Source organism: Sus scrofa, chromosome 9, assembly GCF_054392235.1.
Source record: "Sus scrofa isolate SSC_HxYL_T2T_F1_AM1 chromosome 9, Sscrofa_HxYL_maternal_Yorkshire_Landrace_v2.0, whole genome shotgun sequence".
NCBI lineage: Eukaryota > Metazoa > Chordata > Mammalia > Artiodactyla > Suidae > Sus > Sus scrofa.
This window is the reverse complement of record NC_139391.1, coordinates 87681549-87697858: the sequence shown is the minus strand read 5'-3', so window position 1 is coordinate 87697858 and position 16310 is coordinate 87681549. Positions and strand designations below refer to the sequence as shown.

The 16310-nt window shown below is 36.1% G+C and overlaps 1 long non-coding RNA gene across 2 annotated transcripts in view; it reads right to left on the bottom strand.

Moving 5' to 3' along the window:
* Positions 1 to 16040, bottom strand: part of LOC110255478 (uncharacterized) — a 165231-nt gene extending 149191 nt beyond the window's left edge. Inside the window, exon 1 of one of the 2 annotated variants that reach the window (XR_014815892.1) lies at positions 15485 to 16040. This is a non-coding gene — a long non-coding RNA (uncharacterized LOC110255478). The remainder of the gene's footprint in view (positions 1 to 15484) is intronic. The other variant, XR_014815893.1, reaches the window with a different exon arrangement.
* Positions 16041 to 16310: the final 270 nt, after the last annotated feature.

Here is a 16310-nt window from a genome sequence, read left to right as displayed (position 1 = left end):
TGCCACAGCCCTACATTAATTTGGGAAATCCTCTTGAGTGCACTTAGCTATTAAACCAAAATTTCAGCTGTGTGCATTGAATTAAATGATAAGAGTGATAAATCGATTACCACAGAAGTGCTTTTAGTGGATCACATGGCTATGCCATTTTGAATGAGAAGACAAATCACTGACTTTTAAAGCACTTATCAAATCAGAGATATTTGCAGGGGGAAAAAAAGGTGAGAAGGACAAATGTAGGTAGAAATGGGGGGCCAAAGTGATCTCTTGGCAAATGAAAATCTGAAAGTGCAAGCTATAACAGTAAGTTTGGTGATATCTGCAATTTTACAAATTTAAGTTTAAATGTGATAATTATGTAAACATGAGGAAGTGCTTGCAATACGGTAGGCATGAGTGTCTCAGTGAATATGAATGCTTCTGGTTGGAATGAGAGGGAATCATGGAAAAATCTAATTTGAAGTGATACAAAAAATCAAAACTCTGTCCTCAAGCCCAGTAAGTCCACTTGAACTACTGAAATACCAATATTAGAGTTATTTATTGTCTTGAGGGAAAAAAAAGTCAAAATTCATGTGTGCTACCTGGGAGAAGCAACATAGCTAACATTATACATGAGTGCACATTTCACCAGTTAGGAATCTGTAGAATTGAAGCCTGAGAAAATGATGGAATGAGAAACTTATGAAGAGGTTTTCTATAAGAAAATCATAGAGGGAGTACCCGTAGTGGCTCAGTGGAAACGAATCTGACTAGGAACCATGTGGTTGTGGGTTTGATCCCTGGCCTTGCTCAGTGTGTTAAGGATCCGGTGTTGCCGTGAGCTGTGGTATAGGTCGCAGATGCAGCTCGGATCTGACATTGCTGTGGCTTTGGCATAGGCTGGCAGCTGTAGCTCCGATTGGACCTCTAGCCTGGGAACCTCCATATGCCATGGGCGTGACCCTAAAAAAAAAAAAAGAAAGAAAAGGAAATCAATCATAGAAGCATAGAGGCATCCTGTGAACTGAGGGCCTTTAGAAGATGCAGTGGCCCTATGTGTTGACACACACCATATTTTCATTGCCACTTTCTGCTTTCCTTCAACTACACATCTTGTCTGCCCCCAAAGACTTTCGCAAATGGCAATGGGTCCTTAGCTTACATGTGAATTGTATAAAATAGAAGTGGGAAGAAAAGAAAGAACCAAGAGGAAAGATTAGTAAAGAAAAGAAGGAAGCCTAGGTGGAAGAGCCCTGGAAGAATTTCTGACAACTGAACAAATAAGAAAATGTTTATGTAGGGCCAAACTTAACTCACAGGGATATGGAAATACATTTTAAAAAAGTGAAAATTAACACAGATATTTGTAAGTTTTTTTTAAAATAAAGTTTGCTTTATGTTAATACAAAATAATTTGCTGACCTCCTGAGTCTTCGATAAGTGCTTATATTTTTCATTGAGATCATTGGGACTCGATGTGTGATTCTTTTTCAAGGGTGCCTTGAGGAGACTTGTGATAATGTCAGAGGCAGCAGTTTGACCTGAGATGCTTACTGCAACTTCTGGACCAAATTAGCACAAGCTATAGGATGGCAGTAAGAAGAGACAGGGGATGAGAATATTAAGTAAATACTGGATTAAAACTGGATTCTTTCTTCAGAAAACTACATTCAAGAAGGAATAGTGGAGAAAGCAAACAGTTTATTCTTTCACAAAAGCACTTGAAACTTGGGAAATTGGAAACAGAATCTTAGGAGAAAAACAAATCTCTACAGATGATAAAACAACAGAGGATGCTAGAATTGTGTTGAAATTTGCTGTGGCAAATGCTGAACCTCAGGCTTCCAAAATCTAAACCTCTGCATTTTGCCATTTTAAGTATAATTATCCTCAATGAAATAATAATAATAATGCTAATAATGTAAAATAAATTTTCTAGAGTTTTTGTTCCCTTTTTGGGATTCTCATATTTTGTAATATCAGTGTAAGACTTTTAAAGTTGTAATTCAAGATGAAAGGAAAAATTTGTTTTCTAAATTAAAGTTCCCCACTGTGAAATTAGTATTATAGCTTAGACAATTTTCTAATCTTAAAAAAGTGATGAAAAACCATTAGCAACATTTTTAATGTTTATTCAAACATGTATATGCTTAGGTACAATGCATGCATTTATGTCTAATGTTATATATGTATTTTTTGTGCATGTACCTTGTAACTTTACTTTTAAATTTAAACCAAGAAGACTACATTTAGTATTAAATACTTCAAAATAAACAACTCAGAATTTTTTACACACAGATGGAGCTTAAACATTGGTCCACACAGTACCGGAAAATATTACTTTCAATACTCTATGTCAAAAGGAACGTTTTATCCAATAATTGAATAACAGAGTCAGTTTTTAGGAATGCAAGTTCTGCTTTATGTAAGTGAAATAAGTTCAGAAACTACTTAAATCTACCCACTTCAAAATTTAACTATCTGTCAAAACTTGTTTGGAACATCAACTTACTTTTAATATATTGCCGACAATACTTCTAACTCTTTGTACAGCACATTATAGATGTCTCTCAGTGCATCACCTACCGCACAAAATAGATCGATGAAAGTGGTTTCACTGCTTTAAATATCAATAAAAGTTGACTTTGGTTTAGACATTCTAGAACTGTGAACTTTGATGCAATTCTATTTTTTTTTTGGTTCAATTAAACCATTTGCCTATATTCCCTCATGTGATATTAACTACTGTTATGCATCATTCCAAGTGCATTTTCATATAGCTATCATTCTAGTTAATTTATCTTATCCCCTAGGCAAGAATTAAATATTTATCCACTTAATATTTCTGTTAACTTGTATTCTCAGAAAGGATATGTAAGGTTATAGCAATGCCTACCTGTTTCTCAGAAATCTCTCATAAACTCTTTCCAGTATTATACAACAAGTCATAACGTATAACATATTCTTGTTCCCATCTAATATTGATAAAGTCCTGTTGTTTAAACAATTCCTCACAATATTTCTGAATATTATCATCTACTATGATAGTAATAACTCAGTATATTAGATTTAACTATTTTAATATGTTTTGTTATGGTTTATTATACTATGATTATTTGAATGTATCCTCTGTAGCTCAAGTAATTTAAGTAGGAAAAGATTATGTCATTAAATGTACATTACCTTTTAAGACAGAATTAGTCATGCGATCACTGAAAAGGTATTTTTGTCCATCTTAAGGAATGGTAATGATCATGTGTTTTATTAAAATTTTAAGATTAACCAAACCATAATGTTGTGATGTTTACTACCTTATGATTAGATAGCAGACTTAAATTTAATAAGTGTAAGGACTTACTAAATACATGGGGTATACATTCAGAATCAAGGTCTAGATGCATCTTTAATTTTTTTTTTTTTTTGGTTTTTTTTTTTTTTTTTTTTGCTTTTTAGGGCTGCGCCTGTGGCATATAGAAGTTCCCAGGTTAGGGGTCGAATTGGAGCTGTAGCTGCTGGCTTACGCCACAGCCATAGCAACTTGGGATCCGAGCTGCACTTGCAAACTACACCACAGCTCATGGCAACTACGGATCCCCAACTCAATGAGCGAGGCCAGGGATTGAACCCGAATCCCCATGGATATAGTTGTATTCATTTCAACTGCACCACAATGGTAACTCCATCTTTAATTGGAAGTTGTAGCTTCAAAATATGACTTTGGTATTTTGGTAATACCTAGTTAAGAGGGTATGTCAACTTTGAAATTCAAACATATCTGAGTATATATTGAGAGTCTTGATTAAGCCTGGCTCTAGGTCTCTCCCAAGAGAATTAGCCTCTTAATTAAAGGACAATCGCTATCTGCAAGGATAAACATTAATCACTGGTGGGAAGGAATAATTTGGAATATTATGAAGTGTTTACTATTTAGATTGCTATGCACTTAAACTTCCTTTGGTGCATAACTGACTTCCAATACAGTGGTCTCCAGTAAGAAGTGAGAACAAAAATTAATGAGTTCTTCCACAAAATTCAAGCAAGCCAAAATTTCAGCCATGAGTACCCACAAGATTATGTGTGGTAGTATTGAAAAAATTCACGAAGGCCTGTAATACACTTTATTGGAGTAAAAATGTTTCTACCTGTTGTCAAGTAATTTAAAATATTGTTTTCATATCAAAACATTGTTCCATTACAGAATAGAGCAAAACATATACAAAAGATAGAACAAAAGTCTCAAATCATAGACATGTTACTTTCCTCTGCTTGCAGGAACTTGTTAATGGAAAAATTGGGGAAGTGATGGTCAGAATTAAGAACATCAAACAGCCAACCCTGCTGCCCATGGGAGCAAAGGGCATACTGTTTATTGGGGTCTGATACATATTCAATAGGACAATGAAGAGTTTGACATGGGCTGCTTTCAGATGGATCTGAGGAGAATGTGGGCAAAATTCCTTTGTGGTTTCAGTTATCTGATTCTGCGGCCTTTGTAGCCATGTTGTGAATATATAGGATCCTGTATGTTAGAAATCAGGGCAGAAGATATGACTATTGGGCATTATATGGTATTCTGGAGGACTATTTCATGAACACACACAAAAGACACCTAGAAATCAGTGGCTAGAAATTGGAAGTTAGGAGCTAACTATTTTAACTCTTAGCATTGTGGTCCTGATTTCCCATAAAGCTTATGTGGCCCAGAGCAACATTGATTTCATTGATAATTGCAATGAACTTTTTTGAACAGTGGATACAGTCAGAAGCATTGAGAAAATTTTGTTAAAAAGTTATAATAATAGGTACAAATTTTATCCTTTTATTACCTTAGTACAAGTATGTGCAAATTTATATGAAAAGCATTATCTTTTTGTCAGAATTAATGCTGTAAAAGTGAATATCTATTACTCAGTTTCTATTCAATCATTTTATTCATTTGACACCAGTGTTGGGCACCTATCACGTGCCAGTTCCTATACTTGGCTCTGAGGACAGGAAACACAACACCCCCTCCAAAAACAACAAACAAACAAAAAACCACAATACACAGACTAATCCTTGAATTCAACAGCTTTACAGCAGGGATACAGATCAGCAACCAGAGATAAATAATATAATTACAAATGATTCAGAAGGATGTGTTCATCATTGAGAAAATCTGTAAGTATACTTAAATTTCATACTATCCTGGTTGGCTACAATGACAGAAACATCTCCTGGAAGGGCCCGAGAATAATTCTTAGAAGAGATCACCAACCACATAACCAAAAGAGGACCATAGCTGATGGTTAAGCATATTTTGTTTTCTACTGCTGAGAAATAACTTATGACGTTGCACCATTGCTAAAGGTGTTGAGTTGATCAAATATCTTTCATGAGTTGTTTGGCTACTATCCTATCACTGATATGGAAAATTAGTTGAAAACCCTAACCTACAATCTAGTGTGATTAAAATTTAATACAGAAATTAAAAGATTTGTTTTTCACATCAAGTTCATTGTCAAATTGCCTTTTGATATTTGGCAAATATTTTTAATCTTTTTGGTTCCTAGTTTTTCAATATTCTGTTTGGATTAGATGTTATTTAGGAACTCCTAAGACTGAAATTCCACAAGTCATTTAAGAAGGTTTCTGTAAGATTCAATTACATGTTTCGTTTTTAAAAGGTTCAATCTATCTGACAAAAGTATCCTAATTATACCTAGGTTAAATATATTTTAGTGCAGAATTTGTTTAAAAATAAGTTTAGAGGTAGGAGATCTTCTGTGTTTTATACTGTCCAAATTATTATAGTCATGAAAATAACTTACATTTACCAAGAGACGTGGTTCTTAACCTTTAATGAACATCAGAATCACCTAGAACTTTGTTTAAACACACACTGCTAAAGCCAAATCCCAGAATAAGTGACTCAATAGGTTTAAGATGGAACCAGACTAGAAACTAGCAAGTGCTTAGGAAATACTGTTTATAATGGTCCAGGGACCACACTTTGAGAACTAATAGTATTATTGCTAGATATTTAACATACTTTGCATAATTAATAAAAACAAAAAAATCTTATTTGCTCTGTTTCAAACATATGCATATAGATATATAAAGTACACACATGTATATAATACATTTGTTTTTTAATATCATCTATATTATATTTAGTTTTCAAGTTTGGAAACACACAGTGTCCAACTCTGTAAAAAATGTACCCTCATCTCTATGTGTTAATTAAAATCCTTTCTAAATGTAAGGTTCAGAAGGGATACTTGCCTACAAAGCTATGATACTGTCATGATATGCCATTCTGAGTAAAGACGGCACTAATTTTTATTTTTCATGCTTATATTAGAGAGATTTATATGATCTCTTGAAAATATCTCATTATGTAGAGAATGAGAACATTTTAATAGTATTTATGCTTCAACAACAATTACGTTTCTGGCTTTGTAAATTTTATCTTTTTTATAAATCCAATTATCTCTATGTTGCTCTAAATGATTTTTAAGGTAACATTGAAATAAACCATATGTCAAAGTGAATTTTGGGTAATCATTCTCTTAATGACCTATTTAGTACCTTCTAGTTTTTGCATTTGAAGTTTTTATAGGCAGTACTCACATATTGGATTGTTGGCATATCTAAAGGTTTAATAAACCTGCAAATTTACAGTGTCAAATTCCCAATGTTAATTGTTTTGTAATTTTTCTGGAGTACTGGTTATAAAAACTCTTACAGCTCTCTAGATCTGTGTTTGTGTGCGCACGTCTCAAATATAGAGTGGATATACCCATGCATTTACATAATTACACAAATAAATTAAAAGAGAAAAATGAAAAAAACATATTTGAAATCTTTCCAAGAAGTCTGTTTACACTATGACATAAAACAATACATCAGAAGTACCTCCTACCTTCATAATTTTCTTATGTTTGTATGTTTGTCTTATTTTTCATATCAGCAGCTCTGATTTATCCATTTAAAATTTTTATCTTATCTCATTTTTTGTTGCTTGTTTATTATCAGCATATATTTTTGGAAAATTTTCTTTGGATTTTTTTTTTTAATTGACAAGATTTCATCCTGGTTTGTTAAAGAGAACCAGCTGTTTTCTTGAAGGATAATTTTCTAAAGCTGTGTGTGCCATAATTACACTGCAATTACACAGCAATATCCATAAAAGCAGATGAGGATTCTATGTGTCCTTTTACCTCATTAGAAGTTGCAAAAATGATAGATGCAGTCTATCTTAGTTTGACTATTGCCCTCTATTGGCAAATTCAAGTTCTGGCATAATACAAAAGATAGCAATAAAGACACATAGAAAAGATAGCAATAAAAGACATAGATTTTGTGGGGTTTTTTTGTTGTTTGTTTGTTGTTTTTTTTTTTTAAACAATACTAACACCTTGGGTCACAAGGCAACCACACTAAAAGTTTTAAAAATTCTTTTTAGTTAGAATTTAAAATATACCTTTAAAATCTAGCTATCTAGCGGGAAAAAAAAATCACTTCAGCTAGTGATGTGTGAATTGGGGCTTCTTTCCAGCACCAAATTGCAGTGCATGAATCTTTTCTCCCTCACTCAAAATCTGCTTGACTCATACCCCTCTTTCCAGCAGAACATCAGTTGGATCTTTTCCTGTTCCCAGCATGCATTCTCTTCTTTGAGGCATCTTCTCTATGAAAATTGAGATTTTTAAGTCTCTCATCATTTCCAAAATCAGCAATTAATTTACCTTTAATATAACAGTGATTTAAAAAACTTGAATATTTAGTCTTAGGCTGAAAAAATCATTTCTAATAGACTGCTGAGGACTTTCATTTTAGGTCAATGATATTTTACATATTATGAGTGAGAAGGAGGATGTGAGAAAACTAGCTTAAAATAAAAACTTTGCTAAAACTATCTCCAGCATTGCAACATTTAATGTGAGTTCTATGGTGGGAATGTACATATACAAAAAAACACCTTATTTTTATGTACCTTTGGTTCTGACTGGCAGCTGGAGAACATAGTATTTTAATAGTATTTACTTTGGCAGAAGTGGCAGGATGTAATCTACTTTTTGTAGCCAGCTAGGCAACCAGAGAAAACATATCTTCTGAGTCCTTTTATGATCTTCTAGAATCAGAACTTTTAACAGACTTGAACATTTTCAAAAGTAAGAATAATTTTTTTCTAAATTTTACTTTTACTATTTACACCTGTCAGCTGCTATCTTTTCATGTAATGTTTTTAATGGAATTGTTGGCTGGGCAGTACACTTGGATAAGTTTAGCTGCAGTTTCTGGATTGATGCTAGATCTAGGCATTGAGAATTAAAATTAGTTCATTTCTTTGCCAACATGAACACAAATCTTGGAGCACATTTCCTCAGATGCACTAAAGTAGTTGGAGCTTAGGTAACCACTGGGAAAGTTTGCTGTATGAGAGCTCAGACTCACTTAACTTTGGCTTAGCATGATCCCACCTCAGTTGCCTCTTCCTTTGTTTAATTAATAACACAATTGCTTCTTTGAGAAGAGGATTTATCTCACAAAACAAACACGTCAGGCAGAACCCATAGTTCTACATAAAAGAAAAAATTATATGCCTGTAATGTTTGTCCCATTTCTAGTTCAACTCTTTTTGCCAAATGTCTGTTTGTACCTATAGAATATTCCTGAAGGGAAACATAACTGCATAATTGTCAGCCTCTTTTCCTATCTAGCGATTTCAGTTACTGACTGTGAACCAGTGTTGATTAGTCTTTAGCAGTTGACAAAACTATGCAGGTTGCACATTCAGAAAATAACCTTCCCAGTTGTCATGACAAGCATCTGGTAATGTACAGATTTGGACTCTTCATTATTTAACTTGTTAGCAGAGAAAAAAATCCCTTTCTTCTTTTATGCCTGGATTGGCTTATATTCATTTAGTATTTCGAAACCATATTTCAAGCATTTGACTTAGTCCTGGTTTGCTACTCTTAAAATATTGATATTCTGATTAACAAACAATCACTTGCAGAATATACAGTTATTATATATCCTTTCATTTATTCTTTAAAAAAAGTATGTATCTAATGCTTACTATAGGTCAGGCACAATTATTCATGCTATAGATGCTACCATGAATATAACAACTCTGTACCCCCCATGGAGCTTAGCTTCTACTGGAGGTAGTCAGAAAACAGACTATTTAGTATTTACTACATCAAGTGGTGATAGCTTTTTTAAGAAATACAAAGCTGAGAATATACTTTAGGGTTCAAGCCAGAAAGAACTGCTATGAGTGATGTATGATCAAGGGGCTTATTATAAGAACTTGTAACACTTGACCTTATAAAACTGTGGATGCTAATAAGGAATCTCTCCAAGGACACTGCCTTTGCATCTGGTGGTGGGTCTAAAATCTCCATTGGTCTTTGGTGCTAGCAGCTGGGAAGAAATTCTAGAGCTAAGGGAGAGCAAGGACAAAGTGAAATCCCTTAGAAGGGGTACACTTGAGAACATACTGGAAGCCAAGTTTGTCTCTCAATACTTCCAACCCAGGTCACCTGCAAAAGGAGCTGCAGTTTTCCACATGGCAGTGCCCAGCTGCCTGCCCAGGACTTGGTGACTAAAGGTGGTAATGACTGGTGCAGGTAGGAGGGCCACTTCTGTGGCCCTGGTGTTGGCTGCAGGCAAACAAGAGGAACCAGGGCTATATGCACAAAATGCAACAGCAATGACAACATACACTGACTTCTGTGAGAAGGCTACTGATTCATCTCCACCTTCACATCTCACAGTTTCTCTTGGAGTCAATCCTAACTCAGAATCACACTGGTAAGGGAATTCTGAGAGGCATACTACTAGTTTAGCTGAATTGCCACAGCACAAAACTGCATGTAGGTAATGCTGTCAAGTAAGTACTTGGATTAAGGAGTATGGGTATTAGCAGAATTATCTGACTAGACATATAAATGTGAAAGCCCTCAGCATAGGGAGACATGAGGAGAGAGAGATAGTGTGAGAGACTGCAAAGGAGAGATAGGCAGACAGAAACATCGAGAAAGACAGAGACAGACAGACACACACATTTAAATGCTGAGGTGCTGGGAACATTTCGAGGAACAAGGCTGTCTTACTGGGGAAGAGCTAACTGAAGAAAGCAAAGCATACTAGGGCACTTCAGTCATAGCCCTGCTGCACGGCAAGAAGCTTGTGACCCTGCACACCCAGAGCATGAAGCAAGCAAGAAGTGGCATCTGAAGGGTGATCGTGTAAGGACTGGCTGGTGAGGTGTTGGACCTGGACTTGGTGTGCTGTGACTCATAAGTCCATCTGCCCTTCAGAGGAGAAGCTGAGTGACCAGCTACACCCCAGCCCCAATAACTCTATCAAGTTGTTTTCTTTTTACTAGTTTCTTTTCCATGCAGAGATCAGGCCTTCCATCACCTCTCCCCTGGACTTTTATCTCACTAGACTTCAATTATTCCCTATTTTCTTCCACTGCTCACAGGATTCCCCAAGTTTGCTTTTTTTTTTTTTTTTTTGGTCTTTTTTAGGCCAAATTCATGGCATATAGAAGTTCCCAGGCTAGGGGTCTAATTAGAGCTGTTGCTGCCGTCCTACACTACAGCCACAGCAATTCAGGATCCAAGCTGTGTCTCTGACCTATACCACAGCTCACAGCAATGCTGGCCTACACCACAGCTCACAGTAATGCTGGATCCCCGACCCACTGAGCTAGGCCAGGGATCAAACTCACATCCTCATGAATCCTAGTCAGGTTCATTACTACTGAGGCACAACAGGACTCCCCTCAAGTTTGCTTTTTAATTTTATTTTAATTAAAACTTTTTTTTTTTTTGTCTTTTTATGGCCGTACCCATGGCATATGGAAGTTCCCAGGCTAGGAGTCAAATCAGAGCTACAGCTGCTGGCCTACACCACAGCCACAGTAATGTGGAATCCGAGTCACATCTGCAACCACAACACAAGTTCATGGCAATGCCAGATCCTTAACCCACTGAGCAAGGCCAGGGATCATCCCTCATCCTCATGGATACAAATCTGGTTTGTTAACTACTGAGCCACTACAGGAACTCCAAGTTCGCTCTTTGAGGCTCAGTTCTTATTTTACCATCACTCTGCCAGTAACTTTACAGAAATTCTCTTTACAGCAAGGTTGACAAACTTTCGTAAAGGTCCAGATAATAAAAGGTCTCAGACTTGTGAGCCACAAGGTCTTCGTCATTTGTGCTCAACTTTCCTGCTGTTGCCCAATAGCGACTTGGATGACACCTACATGCCAGGGTGTCTGTGTTCCAGTAAAATTTTAATTATGAAACAGGAGGCCAACCCACATATCATAGTTTGTAAAGCCTTACCTACAAAATAAAAATCCAAACAACATAGATTTTGAAGGCACTGTGATGGGTGTCCATTTACCTATTCCACTTTACCATTACACTCCATTATGAGACAATTCACGACAATTGGTGAGAAGTCATTTTAGCAACATGATGCAATCTGCCTCAACCCAGTCAGAAAGTAGGTTTCTTGCTCCATATAAAAGTTGTATCAATTTTTTCCATAATTATGTGAGTGCATAATGATAAAGTAATAGCAAAAGTCAACATGAAAATCCTCTAGAATTCATATATTCTCACATTACTAATATCGCCACTTAAAAATTTATTTCAATAGGAGTTCCCATCTTGGCTCAGTGGAAACAAATCTGACTAGTATCTATGAGGATACAGGTTCGATCCCTGGCGTCACTTAGTGGGTGAAGGGTCTGGCATTGTTGTGGCTGTGGTATAGGCTAGCAGCTACAGTTCTGATTTGACCCCTAGCCTGGGAACCTCCATATGCCATGGATATGGCCCTAAAAAAAAAAGACAAAAAAAATTTATTTCAATATATAAACATAACGCACCTGATGAGAAAAGGTGATCCCTGCTACACTGAATTTGTAATCGAGTAGTATCCCCTTCAATTGTGTATGTATGCATATTTGTGGTTAAAAACAGTACAGCTTATTTAAGAAAGTGAGGATTTTGTAACTATACTTAAATTAGTACCATAGATCTAGCACTCCAATTTTTGTGATCTTGGCTAATTTTTTTCTTCTTTTTAGGGCTGCATCTGCGGCATATAGAAGTTTCCAGGCTAGGTGCTAGGGGTCGAATCAGAGCTGCAGCTGCTGATGCCACAACCACCGCAACGCAAGATCCAAGCCTCATCTAAAAACCTACACCACAGCTTGTGGCAACGCTGGAGCCTTCACCCACTGAGTGAGGCCAGGGATTGAGCCTGTATCCTCATGGATACTAATCGAGTTCTTAATCTGCTGAGCCATGACAGGAATTCCTTGGCTAAGTTATTCATCATGATTTAATTTAATATTCTCTATGAAATGCTGTGGTTCTAGAGATTTTATGAAGCAATGATTTCATATTTACTGATGTAGATTCTTGTTAGTTACATAATGCATATTATATAGTAAGTGTACACTTAGTGACAATTAGTTAATATAGTTATACTGTATGTAAGAAATTTACATTTATTTTCATTAAAAATTATTTTAAAAACTTATTTCCATGCCCATAATGATTCCATAGTTATATTAAGTGTGATTAATAATGTTGAAATCCTTCAAATGCCTCTTTGGATATTCAATGACATCTCTTTTCTCTCTGAAAACTCTACTGGTCCCTGTGCTATTCTGTTCATCAGAGTAATTAACACAATTGCCAAAACATACAAATGACAACATCAGTGTCTTTCAATGACCAATGAGATGAATACACAGCTTTCCACCTTTCCTCCAATAAGAGTCCAGAAACCCAGGATGCTCAGTTTGCAACCCTGCCATTGCAAGATCCCTCACTTTCAATAACATGCACAGGAAAGAGCATGCAGAAAGAATACACACTCTTAATTGTGTTGGACTTAATGTGACAGATGTCCCCTCACATTTGCCAAACACAGTTACACACCAACCAAATTATTGTTAAAGGACATGAGAAATGAAAGCTTCCTGTGTATCCAGAACAAGGGAAGAGAGTAAAGAACATTTAGAATTTTCTTTTCAAAGTGAGACTTAGGTTGAGAATAGCGTTTATAAAAGCAGGGAAAAATCCATTATAACTAATAGTTGGAAAACTTGTAAAATACATGAAATAAATACATGAAAGTTTGGCAAGTTTTGTAATCCTGAAGATAATTTAATTTCTATGATAAACATTTTACTAAATTCTTTACTGAAGGTAAAAACAAAACAAAAACAATTTTTAAAAAAAATTACTTAACACTTAGAGCCCGTCGTGGCTCAGTGGAAATGAATCTGACTAGCATCCATGAGGATGCAGGTTCAATCCCTGGCCTTGCTCAGTGGGTTAACCATCTGGTGTTGCTGTGAGCTGTGCTGTAGGCCAGCAGCTATAACTCCAATTTGACCCCTAGCCTGGGAATCTCCATGTGCTGTGGGTGTGGCCCTAAATAAGGACAAAAAAAAAAAAAAAAAAAAAAAGAAAAGAAAGAAAACCCAAAACTTTTAACATAAATATACTTCAAACTTATTCTCCTTTGTTAAGTAAATTGGGATGGATTTCTGTGAAAGGTCCAATGGGTCAATTATAGGTCTTTCTATACAGTCTTTCATGTAAATATGTATTTCTGCTAATGATGAACTGCCAATATGCAATGCCCATAGAGTTTGAGGTTCTTAGCTTCTCCAGTCAATAAGACAGAGTACGTGTTGGAAGCTATGGTCTTCTATTCTCAGAACATGACCTTTGGTGTAACCTGTCTTGCAACATTAAGTCAGGGAATCTTTAGAAGTAAACACCGTCTAAGGTAAATGCTACATATTAACACCCAATTTGAACCTCACCATAAAGATCAGGTTTATTTAATAATCTCTAGTTGCTCTCTACTGCTTCCCTAGAGAATGGGAATTAACATGCCCCTCGAGAGGACAGGGTTAACAAAGTATAAAAGCTGAAAAGGGCACTGAGCCCGTGGCTTCCCTAAGTTTAGGTAGTTCACATCCATTCAGTATCATCTCTAGCGGCACTTTACATGCTAAGTGGAGAATGACAAGGCATTTGAAAATAGCCTAGGAGTCAAGAGATCTTTTCTTGAAAGTTGGTGTACCTGGTGATTTGCCTATCCTATACTTTTTTTTTTTCTTTCCCTAAAGACCAAATAAGCATGATACTAGGTAAAGTCAGCTGTATTGCATCACTTTGAATGTCACATTACTGTCCTTGGTGAGCAGAGCAAACAGTCAGAATGTAGGGTGGGCACAAAAAAACAATAAACAAAAAATGAATATATGTTAGTACTAAGTGCTAAAAAGAATTAAAGCTGGGAAAGGGGATATGGAAAGTCACAGTAGGACCCTGAACTTTTAGAAAGCATCAATAGCAAAAGCTTCACTTCTTACTAAAGACATGAAAACAATTGCAGTCTAAACTACTTGGGGCTGGGGTGGATTTTAATCTGGAAAAAACACAATAAAAAATGCAAAGGCCTTCAAGAGGAGGTGTGTCTCTTGCTTTGGCTATTTCTGCTGTTTTTACCTGTTCCAATTGAGTCAACAGATAAGTCTTCAAGCCACTGAAATTAAAGGATGTTTTCCTTTTTTATTTATGAAACTTTATAAAGATTCAGAGAAAACCATATTTTCTCTTTTTTATTTTTTAAAGGCTGCACCAACACTATGTGGAAGTTCCTGGACCAGGGATTGAATCTGAGCCTCAGCTGTGACCTACTCAGCAGCTGCTGCAACACTAGATTCTTTAACTCACTGCCCCAGAGATCTAAGCTGCAACTCCACAGCATCCTGAGCTACTGCAGTCAGATTCTTAATCCACTACACCACAGTGGATCAGCGGATTAACAACCTCAGTTCCTGTAATTTTCGAATTTCACACTAGACATATGTCTTAGTTACTCAGTTCTGAAGGTATACGACATGGTTGTGACTCAACAATGAAAGCTTTTACATCATTTTCAAAACACTTGCAAATACTATGCACGAAGAATTTATCTATAAAACAATTATTTTCTCTTCAAAAGTAGCATCATACTCGTCCATGTTCATAACATTTTAAAGCCTTTCTTGCCCACCTGTTATACATCAAGTAATGAAATTTAAAATGTACTGGCATATCTGAAAAAAAGTATTGACTCTAGAAACCTTTTTTAAATCCCGAAGATAAAGGACACTTGAGTTAGCTTCTCAGTTATTTGTGTGATCCAGATACTGGCATCACATAGCCAAGTTGTTGGAGCAACTTTGCTCCTCACTCTCTTCAGTGATCTCTCTAATCAAACCAAGGAAAAGAAAAAGATTCACTGAATAATGGCACATTTCATTGAGAATAATTTAATTTCATTTATCCTTGACTGGCTTACTCTATGTCTCTTCTGATATTTTGCTATTAGACATTATATTTGCTTCCTATTGCTGCTATAACAAGCTGCCATTAACTTCGGGTTTTAGAACAACAAAAATTTATCATCTTACCGTTCTGAAGATCAGAAGTCTAAAACAAGTTTCGCCAGGCTAAAATCCAGGTGTTGCCAGGGCTCTGTTCCTTTCTGGAGGTTCTTGGGGGGAAATCTTTTTTCTAGCTTTTCCCACTTTGTAGAGGCTGCCTGCACTCCTTGGCTCATGACACTATTTCTCCATTGCCAAAGCTAGAAAGCACAGAATGAGTCTTTCTTGCAGCCATTTCTGTGGTTCTCACTCTCCTGCCTTCTTCCTGTGTTTACGGAGACCCTTGTGATTACAATGATCCCACCTGAGTAACTTGGGATACGCTCTCTCCATCTCAAGATCAGCGGATTAACAACCTCAATTCACCTGTAACCTTAATTCTCCTTTGCCCTGTAAGGTACCATAGTCACAGGTTCTAGGATTTAGAATGTGGATATCTTTTGGGGACAATTCTTCTGACTACCACTGCCACAATGATTCAATTAGTATTTAATAAAGTAAAATAATAAGGCTGCATTTTAATCTGATAGGTACATGGGTTTTCTGTGGAAGACAGAAGTCTTTTACTTTTCTTACAGATTTCTCTCTTAGTCAATCCACTTGGTGTTACTTAGCTAATGTTTTCCTTCTTCCTAAGCAGTGTTATGACCTTCTTGTAGGCACTCCACAAAAGCACATTTAATTATTTAAGTACATTTCCTTCCTTCAAAGAGACTGCATACTTTTCAGCAAAAGAGCTGCTAGTTTTCTGGCATGAGTTAAATTGCTTGACCATGACACCTGGGTACTGAGCCCCTGGCTTTGGATCCCACTTAATCGACAGGTCAAATCTTAACATGTATAAATGTATAAT